The sequence below is a fragment of the Danio rerio genome, chromosome 5, assembly GCF_052040795.2.
Source record: "Danio rerio strain M-AB ecotype USA chromosome 5, GRCz13ab, whole genome shotgun sequence".
Taxonomy (NCBI): domain Eukaryota; kingdom Metazoa; phylum Chordata; class Actinopteri; order Cypriniformes; family Danionidae; genus Danio; species Danio rerio.
In genome coordinates, this window is record NC_141025.1 from 15,622,782 (window position 1) to 15,640,645 (window position 17,864).

The 17,864-nt window shown below is 35.9% G+C and overlaps 1 protein-coding gene across 10 annotated transcripts in view; it reads right to left on the reverse strand.

Annotated features, from left to right (window-relative positions):
- sema4c (sema domain, immunoglobulin domain (Ig), transmembrane domain (TM) and short cytoplasmic domain, (semaphorin) 4C) overlaps positions 1–17,864 on the reverse strand; it is a 665,691-nt gene that overhangs the window by 246,911 nt on the left and 400,916 nt on the right. For 5 of the 10 annotated variants that reach the window (XM_087252265.1, XM_087252264.1, XM_087252270.1 and 2 more), the window contains 2 exons: positions 9,679–9,765; positions 9,078–9,188 (listed from right to left, as the gene is read on the reverse strand). The gene's annotated coding sequence lies outside the window, so the exon portion shown is untranslated. The remainder of the gene's footprint in view (positions 1–9,077; positions 9,189–9,678; positions 9,766–17,864) is intronic. The other 5 variants (XM_087252268.1, XM_087252267.1, XM_087252273.1 and 2 more) reach the window with 2 other exon arrangements.

Genomic DNA, 17,864 nt, shown 5'->3' on the forward strand with positions numbered 1-17,864 from the left:
TGTGCTGGTACAGAGAAAGAGAGACTGAGGGGTTTTATCGCCAGGACTGCCAGATTTATGTAACAAAGCCATCCTTAAAAGCATCTGTCAGAGGAGGAGAGGGAGGCCGAGCCTGTTCTAAAACTAAAGTGATAAAGTTAACTAGCACCTTAATCAATAGAGCCATTTGCACAAAGCTCAGAAGGATATTTTTCTTTGATGCAGTGGCAGCCAAAGTGAGTTTTAATTACTACCATGCAACTGGCAGGATAAAGTCACTTTAAGTAAGCAGGTAAGGCTTTTTTAATGGTTTGAGTAATATTTCTCTTGCAAATCAAGTCTACATTTAATAAGGGTTTATTTAATATAAAAGACTAAAACGAAAAAAAAATTAACTATGAAAAATAAAATGTTATTAAAATGTTATTACTATTAATTCAAAAAACATTACATAACATTAAATGACATTAAATAACAACTTACATTTTTAAAGTTAAATTTAATTTATTTGAACTTAATATAATTTAACAATTGAACTCAAAACAACTCAATGTAACATAACATAACAACATAACAAAACATAACATAACGTAACGTAATGTGACGTAACCTAACATAACTGAACTCAACAAAACATTAAATGAAATGTAATGTAACGTAACCAATTTAAGTCAACACAACTCAACACAACTCAACGCAACGTAACATAATGTAATGTAACCTAACATATCTTAATGTAACCTAACGTAACTCAACACAACTGTAACAATGTAACAGAAACAGAATGTAACGTAACGTAGCGTAACTCAACTCAACATAAAGTGTATCATAACTCAACACAACACAACGCAACACAATACATCGTAACATAAGATAACTCAACACAACTCAGTGAATTATAACGTTGCATAACTTAATTGAACTCAAACTTTAAATCAATAAAACGTAATGCAACGTAATATAGCACAACTCAACATAACCTAGCATAGCTTAACTCAACTTAACACAACACAATGCGGTGCAACGTAACATCTCAACTTAGTAAAACATAATGTAACCTAACGTAGTATAGCTCAAGTCAACACCACTCAATTCAACTCAACTCAACACAACGCAACGCAACACAACGTAATGTAAGGTAAAGTAACAACACAATGTAGCATAATGGAACTTAACTCAACACAACAAAATTTAATTTAATTTAATTTAATAATTTAATTTAATTTAATCATTTTCTTTTCAGGTTAATCCCTTTATTAATCCGGGTTCGCCTCAGCGGAACAAACCGCCAACTTATCCAGCACGTTTTACGCAGCGGGTGCCCTTCCAGCCGCAACCCATCTCTGGGAAACATCCACACACTCATTCACACTCTGACAATTTAGCCTACCCAATTCATCTGTACCGCATGTCTTTGAACTGTGGGGGGAACCGGAGCACCTGGAGAAATCCCACAAGCAGGGAGTATATGCAAACTTCACACAGAAACGCCAACTGATCCAGCCAGGGCTCGAACCAGAGACCTTGTTGCTGTGAGGCGACAGGACTACCTACTGTGCCACTGAGTGGCCTATTTTTATTTTAATTTTAATTAAAAAAATTTCCATTTGTGGTCTTCTTCTTCTTATTATTATTATTCTTCTTCTTATTATTATTATATAAAGAAAATCTGGATCTTTTAATGAATACAAGAGAACAAACATAAGAAAACTTACAACAACATTAATGTCTTTATTGTCATTATTCATCAATTGTATGTATCCTGCATGCTTACGGAACACAATTTTTATTTCTTTAAAAAAAATTTTAATAAAATCTTACTGACCATAAACTTGAATAGTAGCGCACTTCCTTTCAAAAATAACTATTCAAACAAAGTCAACATCATCACAAAAAAATCATCTAGTGCGTTATTTACAAAGTAACAACATGTAATGCATGGGGAAATAGGGGGTTATTTGGAAAATATAAATACATACAGCACCCTGCTGCTTTTAGCTGTAGAGCTATTAGCCTTAATTGCCATATTTCTGCTGACACAATAAACAGAAGCTCCCTTTCAAAACCAAGTTCACTTCTTTGCTGCCTTATATAAAACATTCCTCTAATAAAGCAGCATCTTAGCAGTTATGTAAGCTTTTTAATAACTACCTTGGAACACTATATATGTATCATCTATGCAAAATTTAAAAAGCATTAAAGATAAATACATTTTAATCAATATGCTTTTGATCAATATGTTTCAGTAGACTATGGATTGAAAATACATTCTGGAATTGCCCTGTGATCAATGAAACTTGAGGTGGTGCCTAAGAATAAAACAAGGAGGATTTTTTTAGAATATTTTAAGAATTCATAAAGTGTCTTAAAGTCAAACTATTATTTTTGCTGATTGTTCAAACTATTTATGTAAAATAAGCTGAATCAACACAAATCTTTTTTTTTTTTTTGGGGGGGGGGGGGGGGTTTAATTATTTTATGTTCATTCTACTTAATTTTGTAAAAACAATTAAGTTAACTTAATCGATTTGTGTTGGGACAATATGAAGGAATTATGTGGAACTCAGCATTTTTTTCAGTGTAGACTCAAAAAAATGTCATTTGGTTCTTTATTTTAACAATCTAAGCACAAAGTCTAAAACGCACAGCAAAAAAGCTTTAAGGGCATGTCCAAATCAACTTTATATGTTAGGGATGTAAAAATACGGTCTGTGCCCCAGTGCATGGTCTAACAGGGTTGTGCTTTTTCAATTAATGAGTTATGGGTGTATTTTGAGCATAATATGCATTAAATTCCCATTTCTCATTCCCTTTAAAAGTCAATTGCATCATTCCATATTACATTTGCTACTTACTTGGCGGACTTTGTAAGTGGGAAAACTGAACACTTCACTAGTGAGAAAACAGTTAAACACACCATGTGAAGTGTGAAAATAAAGAATGAGCCTCCTCTATTCAGCCTCTTTACTTTCTCTTTTCTTTTTACTTTTTACTTAACCCCTTTACATTTGCGGATAAGGAAACAGTGTTGTACACACTCCACTGAAGACCATTATCGTACATTCACCAAAAGCTATATGGACACATTGGATAATTAAGTGGAGCAAAGCCACACCACATGCAGCTTGATCTTCCATTGTTAAATAAATTTGATAAGTGTGCAACATTTTCACGCTAGAAAGCATGTTTTATGCAGGAATATAACTGATATGCTGCAATGGCCCCTTTAAATACGAGATCAGTGTAGCGAATTTTGACGCTTAGACCTTGGACGCTCTCACCGCTTTCAGTGTGAACCCACATTTAGCCTACATATTTGATTTTGTTTGTTAAACGCAAAGAGTAGTTTCAAAACAATTTCTAAATTCTGTTCTAATTCCCAGCAATCAAATAAATTAACAATAGTAATGTTATAAAAATAATAAAGATAATATAATAAAGCTATATCAATCTACTGTATAAACACACGTCCTATTCTTATGCCCTATATGGTGATGCATACGTCTCCAAAACCTGACAGGAGGACAAATCTAAACTTTTTATTAAAACAAATATAAATATGCATATAATAAATAATACTGCTAATAATAATAATAAATATTATACTTTGATTTAAGGTTTAAAAAGAATAGAGAAGGTTTTCTATCTTTCTAATTTCTGAAAGAAAAGCATATATTTAGTGTCTCTAAATTAAACAGTATTAATTCTTTTTGTGAATGTAATTGTTTTGTTGACCAAAATAAATATTTTTCATTTAGATTAAAGTAAATTTTAGTTTAAATTATTTTATCTAAAAACTTAAATTATAAGTTAAAGTATACTTTTAGAAAAAGAAAATAGCTGTAACAAATTACGAGTTGGTTCAATGTTTATTTTTTCATTGTGTTTGATGCTTTAAAATGTGGAATTTGCACACTATGAAAAATTACACAACAAAAAGTCATGACTACAAATGTTTTTATGTTACTTTACCTAATTTTTTTATATGTTACTTTATTTTAATAAGTTAATCAGGTTCTAACTACATTTATTTAAGTTATGCAAAGTTTAATTAGTTTATTATTTTTAGTCAGTTTGACTGATATAAGCAACTCAGGCTCATTGCGGATACAATCCTAGGTCTACATTTCTTGTAGACAGCGAAATACATAGCCGGAGGCATGTCTGCTCGCAGTTTTTCTTTTCGCAAATTTGTTGTGTATGCTTTATGATCTCAAATTTCTCTTGCGCGCACTCTTCTTGTGTAAAATCCAATAGAGGGCACAATACACACTTCAGCATACCAGGCCAGCTTGCTATCGACTGACTGACTGACCAACCCACCCACCCACTTACCCCTTAACTAAACCCAACTGATAGTGTTTTTTTAAAGCAATCTAGAAAAAGAAAAGCTGTCGCGGCTACATGATTTCACCACATTTTCACCCTGTTGCCTATTTATTAATTTATTGTTATTATTATTATTTATTTATTTATTTTTGTTTATCTGGTTTCTGGAACCATTCTTCGTCATACTCAAACCCTGTTGTCGCGGACAACTCCGACTCTACGTCCCAAGTCGTAGAAAAGCTGTCCATATGGAGGTAAGCAACTGGCAGCACTAAGAGGAGCAGAAACTGTCAGTGGCGTCATACCGCGCCGTTCGTTTTAAAGACGAAACAGTCAGACTTACCTCTGGCTACATAATTCATGCTCACCAGAAATGTAGACAGGGGTATGTATCCACAATGAGCCTGTGTAGGATGTAAGTTAAGATGACTAGAAAAGTTCATTTGAATCAACTAAAAAATTAAGGCAGCATTTGTTTTATAGTGTAGGTTGCTCACTAGTTCACCAGTAAATCTGCTGTATTGCAATCACCCTGAGCTAACATCATAAAGAAATAGTATCCATTTGATCAGATATCAGAGGGGGGAAATTAAAGCCATAGTGACAGTTTAAATGCAGCACAATTTTGCAGTAAAACTGCAGACTTGGCAACTGTGTTTATTGCCAATCATCCTAATTCACATCAAGCCAAAGCTGGAACAAATTAGTGCAGCTGGGCACAGACACCCACACAAACACTTTACAGCAAGACGACGTGACATTGAACACCTGTATGCTGAATACACATACGGTAAACAAAGTCACAGTGAGTGAACATATGCTGGGAACAAGACAGGCCTGAAGATGCAACTTTCCATATCAGTCTGTATTTCTTTTTGTTAACCATACGGATCCATACGGTAACAGAAGATACAAGCAGAACACTACATAGATTATCATATTAGGGAAACTTCAAAATCCATCTTGAATAGATTTGCATCACACAGACAATCGTGCGCACAAACACCACCTGTACAAGTGATTATAATACGTTTTTCAGATTCAATATGACATTTATTTTTGCAATAATTAAAATAAGACCTGTATACAATTTAGTTACAGCATATACATAAATGCATTTAATTCTATTTTTGTTCATCTGAGAATTTATATTTCCAAAAAGATAATATTTTTGCAATTATTATGCTTTTTCTTCCTTTATTTTAGTTAATTAAACTGAAGTTATGATGGAAAATTGTTTAAAGCCACTAAAAATACTTTGCCTTAATAATCATATTTAAGTAATTTAGTAGCAAAAAAATAACTAAATTGTATTTCTTGAAAAAAAACCATCAAAAATAAAATTAATATTTTAAAATCTACTTAAGAAAACAAATAAATGCTTTTCCTTTGCACGACCACATAATATGCTATTACCATAAGTAAATATAAATTAAATTAGTATTATTTTAATATTAATAATATTTCAATAAACAAAAATATAAGAAAAACAGTAAACAATATTCAAGTGAAAAGTAAATACTACCAAACACACACAAAAAAAAATAAATAAATAAATACCGTAATTGACAATTTTGGTCTCAAGTTATTCTGTAAAATGTACAGTGCACTTTTTAATGTTGACAGTAATACTGTAAAATGTATTCCTGGCGATTTTACCAACACAATCTCACAATTTGTAACTTTTTGATTAAGAGGCTGATTCGTATGAATTCGTATAATCTCATTTGTACAATTTAGTAAGATCTGCTTGTCCCCTAATAACAGTTGGTTTTAGGGGTGGGGTTTGGTGCCACATCTCCTTTCAAAAATATAAAATAATCTCTCCATTTATATATAGTTAACTGGTGATCTGGGACCCTTAGCCTGGATAGACTGCTGTACATAGGTTTATGTAGGTACATGAGAATATGTTTTTTAAATGTCAATTGTTTAAGAATATTTTGTTGAACAAAAAGTTATAGTTTGCTTGTTTTGACCCATTTTTTATATATTGTGTGGTACCCCTCACAAATCTATCTTTTAAATTCATATGTTTAATAGGAAGCTATACAATATTATGAATAAGTCAGTATTTAAGCCAAACTAACTAAAAAACTAAAACTAGTCCACCCAAATTTATATGTAAAATATTAACTAAATTAACTAAATATTAACTAATTATATTAAATTAATTTTTTTTGTTATTATTATTCTTTTACTTTTTAATTTTTTTAATGTTATGTCATGTTTTTTGGATGTTGTGTAAGTTATGTTTTGTCTTCTTGTGTTGTTATTATGTGATTGTGATTAATTGTGGGACCCCCTTGAAAATGAGATAGTACATCTCAAGGGGTTTATCCCAATGAATAAATATAAAATAATTAAATACAAATTTAAAAAGAAAAAAAAAAGAGGAAAAATCTTTAGAAAAAAAAAAGAGAAGCAAAAAATATACTACAGAATGTTAACGAACTACAAATCCCAATTCCGCTATACACACACACATTGGCTTCCACTTTCACTGATTACACAATCACAGCTATAACCCGTTTTCTAGGATTGTTTGGACTATAAATATACCCTGCACACTTAAATCGTTAGGAAGTCTTTGATTGTATTGTCGTGTCCCAGATCTTTGTCTTAGTTTTGTTTGTTTTCTGATTATTTAATACTTGTTTTTGGATTGCTGTTATGTGTTTGACTATGCCTATTTTGATCATGATTTTGGATGCCTGTTTTGAACCTGAGTTTTTCCCCTGTGTTTGACCTTTTTGTATAATTTCATTAATAATTTCTCAGTAGACATGGATAACTTTTGTCTTCACCTCGTCCGCAACACGCTATACAAATCTCTTAATATATATATATATATATATATATATATATTAAGAGATTTGTATAGCGTGTTGCGGACGAGGTGAAGACAAAAGTCTATATATAAAAGTATAAAAGTATATATATATATATATATATAAATCTATCCATCCATCCATCCATCCATCCATCCATCCATCCACTGTATTCAAAATTAAATCCATACGTTCGGACTTCAATCCATTTATTCAGATTTTCATTCCATATATTCAAGCTTCAATCCCTTCCATATTGTCAAATTTTCCTGAATGGCATTCCATATTATTTATGTATATAAAACACTTCATTCAATAAGTTCTTGTACTAAGAGGAAAGTGCTACAATATCATAAAAAAAAAAAAAACCTCTTATTTCTGTAATTATTTTTTATTGTTTTTTTAATTGAGGTATAAATGGAAATGATCATCTGTTGCAATTGACAGCATGCCATACAAACCGTTCCTCTAAGAGCTTTAACAGTATTTTTTTTAGAGAAAAAAAATATGACTGGCCTTCATATATAAAGCAAAACAAGTTCACACACAGACACGCACACACAACCCTGTGCTTATCTGAGTGTGTCAGTGATGGTATAGTGTGTTGATGTTGTGTTTAAAGCCCAAAGCTCCAAATCCATACAGCTCTTTTCAGCTTGCTGTCTGTAACCAACAGAATTATCCAGCACATTTAGACCCGTATGCTCACTGTGGAAAATCTTATCACAAAAGTCTCTCTGCTGCCAAATACACATCTTCAGCTTTTGGAAAACACGCACACACACACAGACACACACACAGACACACACACACACACAATAAACACTTTTTATGAATAATACTGCTACATAAAACATGAGGGTATGAGCATTATTTCCAGGGACAGAGAGAAGTTAAAAATCTCCATTTCAGTAGAACAGTTGCTTTCTATTGAAGAAAAAAAAAATCAGTGTTTTGTATGACTCCCGAGGCTATTCAAAGGTTTTTCCATGTAAATTATAAAATACATCCATTTTTCTGTTCGCAGTGTCACGGCACAATTCTTAATGACAGCATATGGCACTGTTGCTGTCTAACGCTGTAATTTACAGGTTTGTGAAGCAAATATTTTGTCAGCGTGCGGCTAAATAAGTGCGGAGAGAGGAAGGTTTATGGCAGAACTGCAGGAGGAGAAGAGATTAATTTGCTTTGTGCAGGGGCTTATGTGCAGAGAGCGGCTCATCCGTCTGTGTACTCCAGTTATTTCTGTTGGACTCAGCACACACGCTACAGCGCTGGAACAGGTGACCTGCTCAAGCACGCTGTTGAGGAAGCTATTCTGAAACGGCGGCCTTTTAAGCGCAGAGTTACTTAAGATATGCAGTTGTTTAAATATGGTCAAGATATGCCCATGAAAGACTACTTCACTGCACAACAACATACTTTGAATAAAAAGCAGATGTAACTACGGCATATTGAAGCTCTAAAGCGGGGTCACAACCGCCCGGTGGCCTTAGGATGACAGAGAACACTTAATAAGCATTCCGTATCTACATAAAGGAGGAATACATCAAGGTTATTGATATATACACAGCCATATCACTCTGCAGCCCAAGGTTAATCATTGAAGCTAAGCAGGGCTGAGCCTGGTCAGTACCCGGATGGGAGACCACATGGGTTAACTAGGTTGCTGTTGGAAGTGGTGTTAGTAAAGCCAGCAGGGGGCACTCAACCTGTGGACTGTGTGAGTTCTAATGCCCCAGTATGGTGAAGGTTGTCTTTTGGATGAGTAAAACCGATGTTGTGACTCTTCTCCTAAAGAGTAGGGGTGTAACCCTGGTGTCCTAGCCAAATTCCATCCATCTGCCCTTACCCATCATGGCTCTCCTCATGATTTTTACCACATATTCACCCAGTTATTTACTTGATTTTCTTTTTTAGATTCTGTTTTTGTCTTACCTGCCTTCTGGAACCGTTCTTCACTGGACTCGAACCCTGTCGCCGTGGTCAGCTCCTCTCTGCAACTCAAGTCGAGCTATCAGGACAAACTGGTTACAGCGGGAAAGCAGTCTATACAGAGGGAAAGAGCTTAGAATGACCAAGAGGCGACACTCAATAGAACGTTCCATTGCAACAGCAGCGCCCAGCAACAGCCCTGGATTCCACCATTGTGGAATGAAATCGATCGGCTGTCCATTGGATCTAATTACTGTCGCGATGGCAAGCAGCTACTTTGTTTTTTATTTATTTATTTAAAAAGCGCAATAAAACTGAGAAACAACCTGAAAGACGACAATACAACACTTATTATTACAATCATCAGCACTTTTAATAGTTTATTTTACAAACTTATAATATGCTGTTGTTCTATTGGAGTTTTCATTCCAAAATGGCAGCCGGGCCCTCTAGTGGCTTTTTCCCAAATTACACTAGAGTGTCGCCTCTTGGTCATTCTAACCTCTTTGACAGAGGGAAGGGGTCAGATGGTAAGCGAGAAAAGGAATGGTGTCACACCACCCTGTAGTGTTCGTTTAAAAAAATGAAATGCAATAATACGTACCTCTGGCTACATAATATGCATTCTTTAGAGTCCGCGTCACTCATTCGTGAATAGCGCTGAAAGTTTTAGAGCCAATCGCAGTCCTTTCTGTTGAGCATATGAGCACAATGACCAAGCATAAGATTGTTGCAAGATCAAATAAGGTTGCAGCCAAAATTTAACAAGAATTCTTTTTATTATTTATTACATTTTCCATTCATTGTAATTTATTAACGTCAACCCCAATCCTAAACTAAACCATCACAGTACTGTTAAAAACATTAATTATTGTTATACAATGGTACAAAAAGATGCTTTATTGATGTGCAAATCTGCAGCTGTATCCTATCTAGACTTTACCCAACCATAGAGATGAAAGAACTTTCAGAAAACTCCAGCCACATGACATCAGAGTGCATGCTACTTTCTCCATTCTGATTGGCTAACATGGCTAGATTCACACCAAATGGATTAGATGCAAATGAGGCAAAATTACACACATCCGCAGCAAACGCATCACATATTTGGTGCCATTTGCCCGCAGGATGGTAATCCATCTCTGTTCTCATGTTTGCATTCATTTTTATGCAATTTACTCCTGCACATACTTAATTCAAGTGTCATTATCTTCACCTTTTGGTTTAGAATGCCCTTACCATGCATCTTACAGTGCACTTTACACAACACAGTACATCTTACTTTATAAAAATACCTGTGTACATGTGGATACAGCCTAAAATTATCCTGTACAGTTGATGTCAAAATTATTAGCCCTCCTGTATATTCCCAAAATGATTTAACAGAGCAGATATTTTTTTCACAATATTTCAAATAATATTTTTTCTTCTGGAGAAAGTCTTATTTGTTGTATTTTGGCTACAATGAAAGCAGTTTTTGTTTAGTTTTTTTTTTTTTAACATTAATATTATTAGCACCCTTAAGCTATTTTTTCTATACTTTGTTTAGGGGTTTTTTTGTCTACAGAAAATAAATTAATTAATTAATATCAGTATTAGTTGATTTTTAAGCCTAAATTCTTTCAGACAAAGAATAATTTTAAGTATCAAGAATAAGTATCATACACTATTAATTTTGAAAAAGCATAAGCAAAATGCCATGCTGGGGTCAAAGTATTGAACACATAAAGAAAGGGATGTGTAGAAAGGCAGTGAAAGCTCAGACAGCAGCTGAAATCTCACAGTAGTTATTCAGCAACCGTCTGCCTTTTGTCGGTGAACATTAATATTAGCTGCTTTAGTCTCACATCTACATTATCAGGATGATGAAGATGAAACCAGAGTGGACATTTCAGCAAGACAATGATCCAAAACACAGCCAAGCATTCTCAAATGCTTTCAGAGAAAGAAAATCAAGCTGTAGAATGACCCAGCCAACCCATCGAATCAAATAGAAAATACAAAACAAAGATCAGTTTGGATAAACGACACTCACAGAATCATCAAGATTTTTACACTCTGTTGATTTCTGTGAAAAAAAATAAAATAAAAATCACACCCGAGCAATGCATGCCACTTCATTCCCCACACGAGAGTCGTCTTTAAGGGGAGGTTAAAGACAATTTTAGGGTTTTCCCCTCAATAATAATAACTTTGTGAAGGTGTTCATGTGTTCACCAATCAAATTACATAATGAATGGTTGACCGTTTAACAATAATACTATCAAAAGTGCTTTGTGAGAGAGCTGACATATGATAGGAACACATTTGATTAATTTCTTGTTTGGCTGTAGAGCTGTGTGCGCAATGCAATGTGACAAAAATGGCACTCATTTGGTATCACTTTAGGTTATTGCTGAAAAAGGTAAAAGAAAATAAATATGCCAAGCTAAAAAAAAAAAACAACACATCTCACGTCCTTGTAGCAAAAAGGACATAAACTCGAGAAAGATACTGCAGGAAACAAATGATAAATGATGTAACTTGCAGTCATTTGTAGTGATACATTTTCAATAGTCCATCCAATAGTCCATTTAAGCAAAGTACAAGCCCCATAGAGCAAACCCAAGAGGGTATGTCAGGTCAAAGAAAAAAAATAATAAAATAAAACCTCACACTTGAAAATTTTATTGGCTTTAAGTGTTTGAGATACACTGCATGAACTGTTGGATCATAGACCACAAAGGGTCAATAGGGGCCACAGTGTAGAACCCAAAGCACACGCTAGCCTTTATTTAGGCCCTGGAGTTCGATTGAACACATCCGAAAGTATTTTGCCCTCTGCTCTTTAAGCAGAAGACTTTTTTGGTCAGTGTTTGGGTTTGGACGGTCTGCCGAAACAGATTTCTGACAGGCTTCTGAGGCAGCATAACGCTCTACTGATCAACAACAAAAAAGGCTTTGATGACCAAGTGTATATTCACAGACCACAATACAAATTTCAAACAGGAAAAACAGTCAAATGTAGAAAAAAATCCAGGACATTTATATGCAAAACTGTGTATCAATCGAAATTTTCAGCCATCGTTTCTTTCCTTGAGCCTATCATATCTCTATTAGTCTTCTGAGGCAGCATAACAGTATATTGATCTAAACAAAACTAAGAGCTTTGATTATAACCAAGCGGATATTTGATTTATCCAAATATTGCTTTTGTGCTCAAAATTGTGTCAGATGTTAAAAAGATGAGCATCAATCTGCAATTATACAGTCAAACACAACTTACAGATGTCATTTCTTTCATTCAGGCTATCATGTCCAACAAAGGAAACATGCAGATTTCTGTTTCCTTTGTAGAACTCAATAGAGAAATCTGAAAAGACTAGACGTGACACGATCATCAGATTCGGACGTGCCTTGTTGGCTTCCTAATTCCATATGCTGCCTGCAGAGACAACATTTGTTCAGCTTTCGGATGCAGCCACAGACTTTTAGTTTCTGTGTCCGATAGCAGCCTACAGCAGAAAGGCAAACTCAACACTTGTATTTCTGAGATTCTTTCACATAATCGAGTTTTTGAAGGCAACATGTATGTATCCTTCACTGCCTACTGCCCTGTTTCCACTTGAAATCTGTGTGTTCAAATGCAGCTCTTGTGACCAGATGTTGAATTTTGTCAAGACCTTTACTCATCTTGTTTCGTCATGCTCTACATCACTCGCATGAACACGACTGAGTGAACAAATCCATGTTACGTGGGTTATCGGTGAGCTGAAAGCAAGGATATGATCAGAATGTGGATGACACTTATGATTTTAGTCATAACCTGTGTATTGATATAACACCGCTTTGAATACTTATGATGGCTTAAGACAGTCAGCATACTGTTATACTATATAAACTTAATATTCTTCGCCTTCTTCTTCTGAGACTAATTTATTTACACATCTCCCCCTTAACCGTTCAAGCTATAAAAACCAAACTTATTCCTAACCTCCAAACTATTCTGACTCGGGTTGCTATATTTTTTCCAACTGATCCAACTTATGGTTTTCCAAAAACTGACCAGGAAAATTCGGAAGAGTCCCATTGACTTAAGATTGAACCAAACTTTGTGACCTTATAACCTTGAGGTAGACTGTCATACAGACTTAAGTCTGAGGTCATTTCACTCAGCCTACCAATCTGCCAATCACTGATGACCTTTCAACTTACTAGCCACACCCTAGCAAGCACTTACGGCAGACTAGCAACCCTAGCATACTCTCACATTGAATTCCATTGCAAAAAAAAAACTGCCATTGACTACATTGGACATACTAACAGCATAGCAATCCATACTAGCAATATACTGAAACATACTACAAACATACTAACAAGCATACTAATCATACTAGCAACATGTTAGTTTACTAAATTCATGCTAACAACATGCTAGTTTATACTAGAAACATGCTAGTAACATGGTAATCCATATTAAACCATGGTAACAACATGCTAAATTATGCTAGAAACATGCTAACATAATGCTAATTCATACTAGAACTATGCCAATTTATGTTAGCATCTGCATAGCAATCACTCAAAAGACCTTAGCAACAGCCTAGCAACCACTCAGAACACCTTAGCAACCACCTTAACAACCACCTAGAACACCCTAGCAACTACTTAGCGTTGCCTTAGCATGCCCTCAGAACACCTTATCAACTGTCTAGCAACACTTCAGTAACCACCTAGAACACCCTAGCAACTGCCTAGCAATGCCTTAGCAACCACTTTGAACACCCTAGCAGCAGCCTAGCAATCACTCAGAACACCTTAGCAATTACCTATCAACGCCATAGCAACCACCTAGAATACTCAAGCAACTGCCCAGTAACACCTTAGTAACCACTCAGAACAACATAGCAACAGCTTAGAAACAACCTAAAACACCCTAGCAACAACCTACCAACCACCTAGCAATGGCTTATCAAACACTCAGAACACCCTAGCAACCATCTAGCAACATCTTAGCAACCACATAGCAACCACTCAGAACACCTTAGCAACCACCTTAACAACCACCTAGAACACCCTATCAACTACCTAGCATTGCCTTAGCATGCCCTCAGAACACCTTATCAACTGCCTGGCAACACTTCAGTAACCACCTAGAACACCCTAGCAACTGCCTAGCAATGCCTTAGCAACCACTTTGAACACCCTAGCAGCCGCCTAGGAATCACTCAGAACACCTTAGCAATTACCTATCAACGCCATAGCAACCACCTAGAACACTCAAGCAACTGCCCAATAACGCCTTAGTAATCACTCAGAACAACATAGCAACAGCTTAGAAACAACCTAAAACACCCTAGCAACAACCTACCAACCACCTAGCAATGGCTTATCAAACACTCAGAACACCCTAGCAACAATCTAGCAACATTTTAGCAACCACATAGCAACCACCTAGAACACCCTATCAACAACCTAGCATTGCCTTAGCATGCCCTCAGAACACCTCATCAACTGACTGGCAACACTTCAGTAACCACCTAGAACACCCTAGCAACTGCCTAACAATGCCTTAGCAACCACTTTGAACACCCTAGCAGCCGCCTAGCAATCACTCAGAACACCTTAGCAATTACCTATCAACGCCATAGCAACCACCTAGGACACCAAGCAACTGCCAAGTAACGCCTTAGTAACCACTCAGAACAACATAGCAACAGCTTAGAAACTAAAACAACCAAGCAACAACCTACCAACCACCTAGCAATGGCTTATAAAACACTCAGAACACCCTAGCAACCATCTAGCAACATGTTAGCAACCACATGAAACACCCTAGCAATGCCTTAGCAACTATTCAACACACTAGCAACTGCATAGCACCACTCAGAATACCCTAGCAACCACCTAGCAATACCTTAGCAACCACTCAGAACACCTTAGCCTAAACAACGAGTCATAACATCCTAGTAATGCCTTGTCAACCGCCTAGCAACCACTCCGAACACCATAGCAACCACTTACCTTTAAAATAGTAAATTAAATGAATCTTTGTGTGTGTGTGTGTGTGTGTGTGTGTGTGTGTGTGTGTGTGTGTGTGTTCAGTTTTTGAGCAATGTTGTTTTTTGTTTTTTTGTGGAATATTCAATTCAATTTTAATTCAATTTATTTATAACGCACTTTAAAACAACACAGTTGACCAAAGTGCTGACAACAAAGAGTAAAACAAACTTTAAAATACAAATAAATAAACATAAAATGTCAAGATCTCAAGCTGTGCTAAAAGCCAAATTGAACAGGTGGGTTTTAAGAAGGGATTTAAAAACAGTGATGGAAGAGGCTTGTCTAATGTACAACGGCAGCTCATTCCACAATTTTGGTGCAGCCACAGCAAAAGCCCGATCCCTTCTGAGCTTTCGACTGGTCCTGGGCACACCCAGGAGGAGCTGGTTGGCTGACCTGAGCGAACGATAAGGTGTGTAGGGACAGAGAAGCTCAGAGAGGTAAAGGGGTGCAGCACCATTTAGACACTTAAAAACAAATAAAAGTACCTTCAAATGGATCCTGAAGTGCACGGACAGCCAGTGAAGAGAAGATAAAATTGGGGTGATGTGCTCGTATTTGCGTGTGCCAGTTAAAAGATGTGCAGCTGCATTCTGAACCAGTTGCAGTCGAGACCCCAAAATAAAGGGCATTACAGTAGTCCAAACGGGAGGTTATAAAAGCATGGATTACTGTTTCAAGGTGCTTGTGCGATAAAACGTGCTTAATTTTGGCCAGTTGTCGTAAGTGAAAGAAGCTAGATCGAACAACAGACCGAATCTGGCTTTCAAGCTTTAGTTTAGGATCCATTTTAAAACCCAAGTTCACAATCTATGGCTTACAAAAAGTTTCGAGATTATTTATTTGTACAGAATGAGTGACGTTGGAACTGGGGCCAAACACCATCAATTCGGTCTTAGAATCATTAAAATGGAGAAAATTCAGTGCCATCCAATACTTAATGTCCTTTAAACATGAGTCCAGTGCATTTAGCGGAAGGTCATCTGTTCTTTTAAGGGAACATAAATCTGACAGTCATCGGCATAACAGTGAAAGATGATGCTGTGTCTCCTGAGAATCGAACTAAGTGGAAGCCGATATAGAGAGAACAATAAAGGGCCCAGAATAGAACCCTGTGGAACTCCATAAGCTAGTGGAGCACAGGAGGACTCACAATCACCCAACCGCACAGAGAAGGTTCGGCCTTCCAAATAAGACCTGAACCATTCCAAAGCTGCACCTTTAATGCCAACCCAATGTTCCAAGCGTGAAAGTAAAATGTCATGATCAACAGTGCCAAATGCAGCTGTTAAATCTAATAGGATAAGAACCACACAGTCACCTGAATCACATGATAAAAGAATATCATTAAAAACTCTTAAAAGAGCAGACTCAGTGGTGTGCATTGCTCAGCACTATGAAATATGAGAATATGTCTCATATTTTCCCAACAAAACACAAGATAAAAAATCTAAAAAAACAAAAAACAAATGTGCCATCAACAATGCATTACAATTAATCTTAATAACTTCAGCATCCAAAAAAGTGGAGGGTTAGGTGCATTCAAATCATGTCAACTAAAGATCGCCTTGTACCTACTTTTGATAATTCATTCATTCATTTTCTTTTCAGATCAGTGGCTTTATTAATCTGGGGTCGCCACAGTGAAAATGAAAACCACCAATAAAAAAAGTGCTGAACATTTGAAGAAGGGGAGGTGTAGACAGGCAGGGAAAGCTCAGACAGCAGCTGAAATCTCTCAGTAGTTTTTCAGCAACCCTCTGCACTTAATTATTGTAAATGAATATTAGCTGCTTCAGTCCAACATCTACAGTATATTAGCAGGATGATGAAGAGGAAACCAGGATGAACAATCCAGAACAACAATAATCTAAAACAAAGCCAAAGAAACTCTCAAATGCTTTCAGAGAAAGAAAATAAAGCTGTAGAATGGCCCAACCAATCACAATCCAATAGAAAATACAAAATAAAGATCAGTTTGGATAGACAAAACCCGCATAACCATCAAGATTTTTACACACTGTCTGTGAAAAAAAATTACACCTGAGCAATGCATGTGACTTCATTCTTCATATGAGAGTCGTCTTTAAGGTGAGGTTAAAGAATATTTTTGGGTTTCCCACTCAATAGTAACAACTTTGCGGTGGCGTTCATATGCATTCAACAACTGCTTTCATATGTCCCATTTCTGACTTCAAAGCATTCCAGATAACTACACAGTTGCATTGTCACTGTGATATGAATATAATTCATAACATTTCATATTATTGTACCAATTATATCTAAAAGCAATAGAAAATGCTCAGTGTACTTTGAATGTATATTGCACTCTAAAGCATATATAATCACAGAATTAGCCTTTAATAGTATGGTTCCCACTCATTTTGTGCTGTAAACATACTTGGAAGTTTATTTAGATGTTTCACATAAGGTAGCTCCATGCTTTAGCAGAACTAGCCACCAATTTGTAAAGTGTATGACACGTCTCACTAAAGTCTGGGTTCTGAGGTCAAAGGTAGAATGTCTGACTTATCACAGCATTCTAAATGTTATTTACATTTAGGAAGTAGAAAAAGTCCCAATTTCTTATTGTCCACAGTGCAGCATTACTTCTAGCCCAGCAATGTTTTGCTGCTACCTACTGTAACAACTGCTTTTTCTGTTTCTGAGCCGGTGCTTTAAGTGTCGAAAGACAAAGGACTAATTAGGAAATAAGCTCTAGTGGAAAAGAGGTATAAATGATCAAAA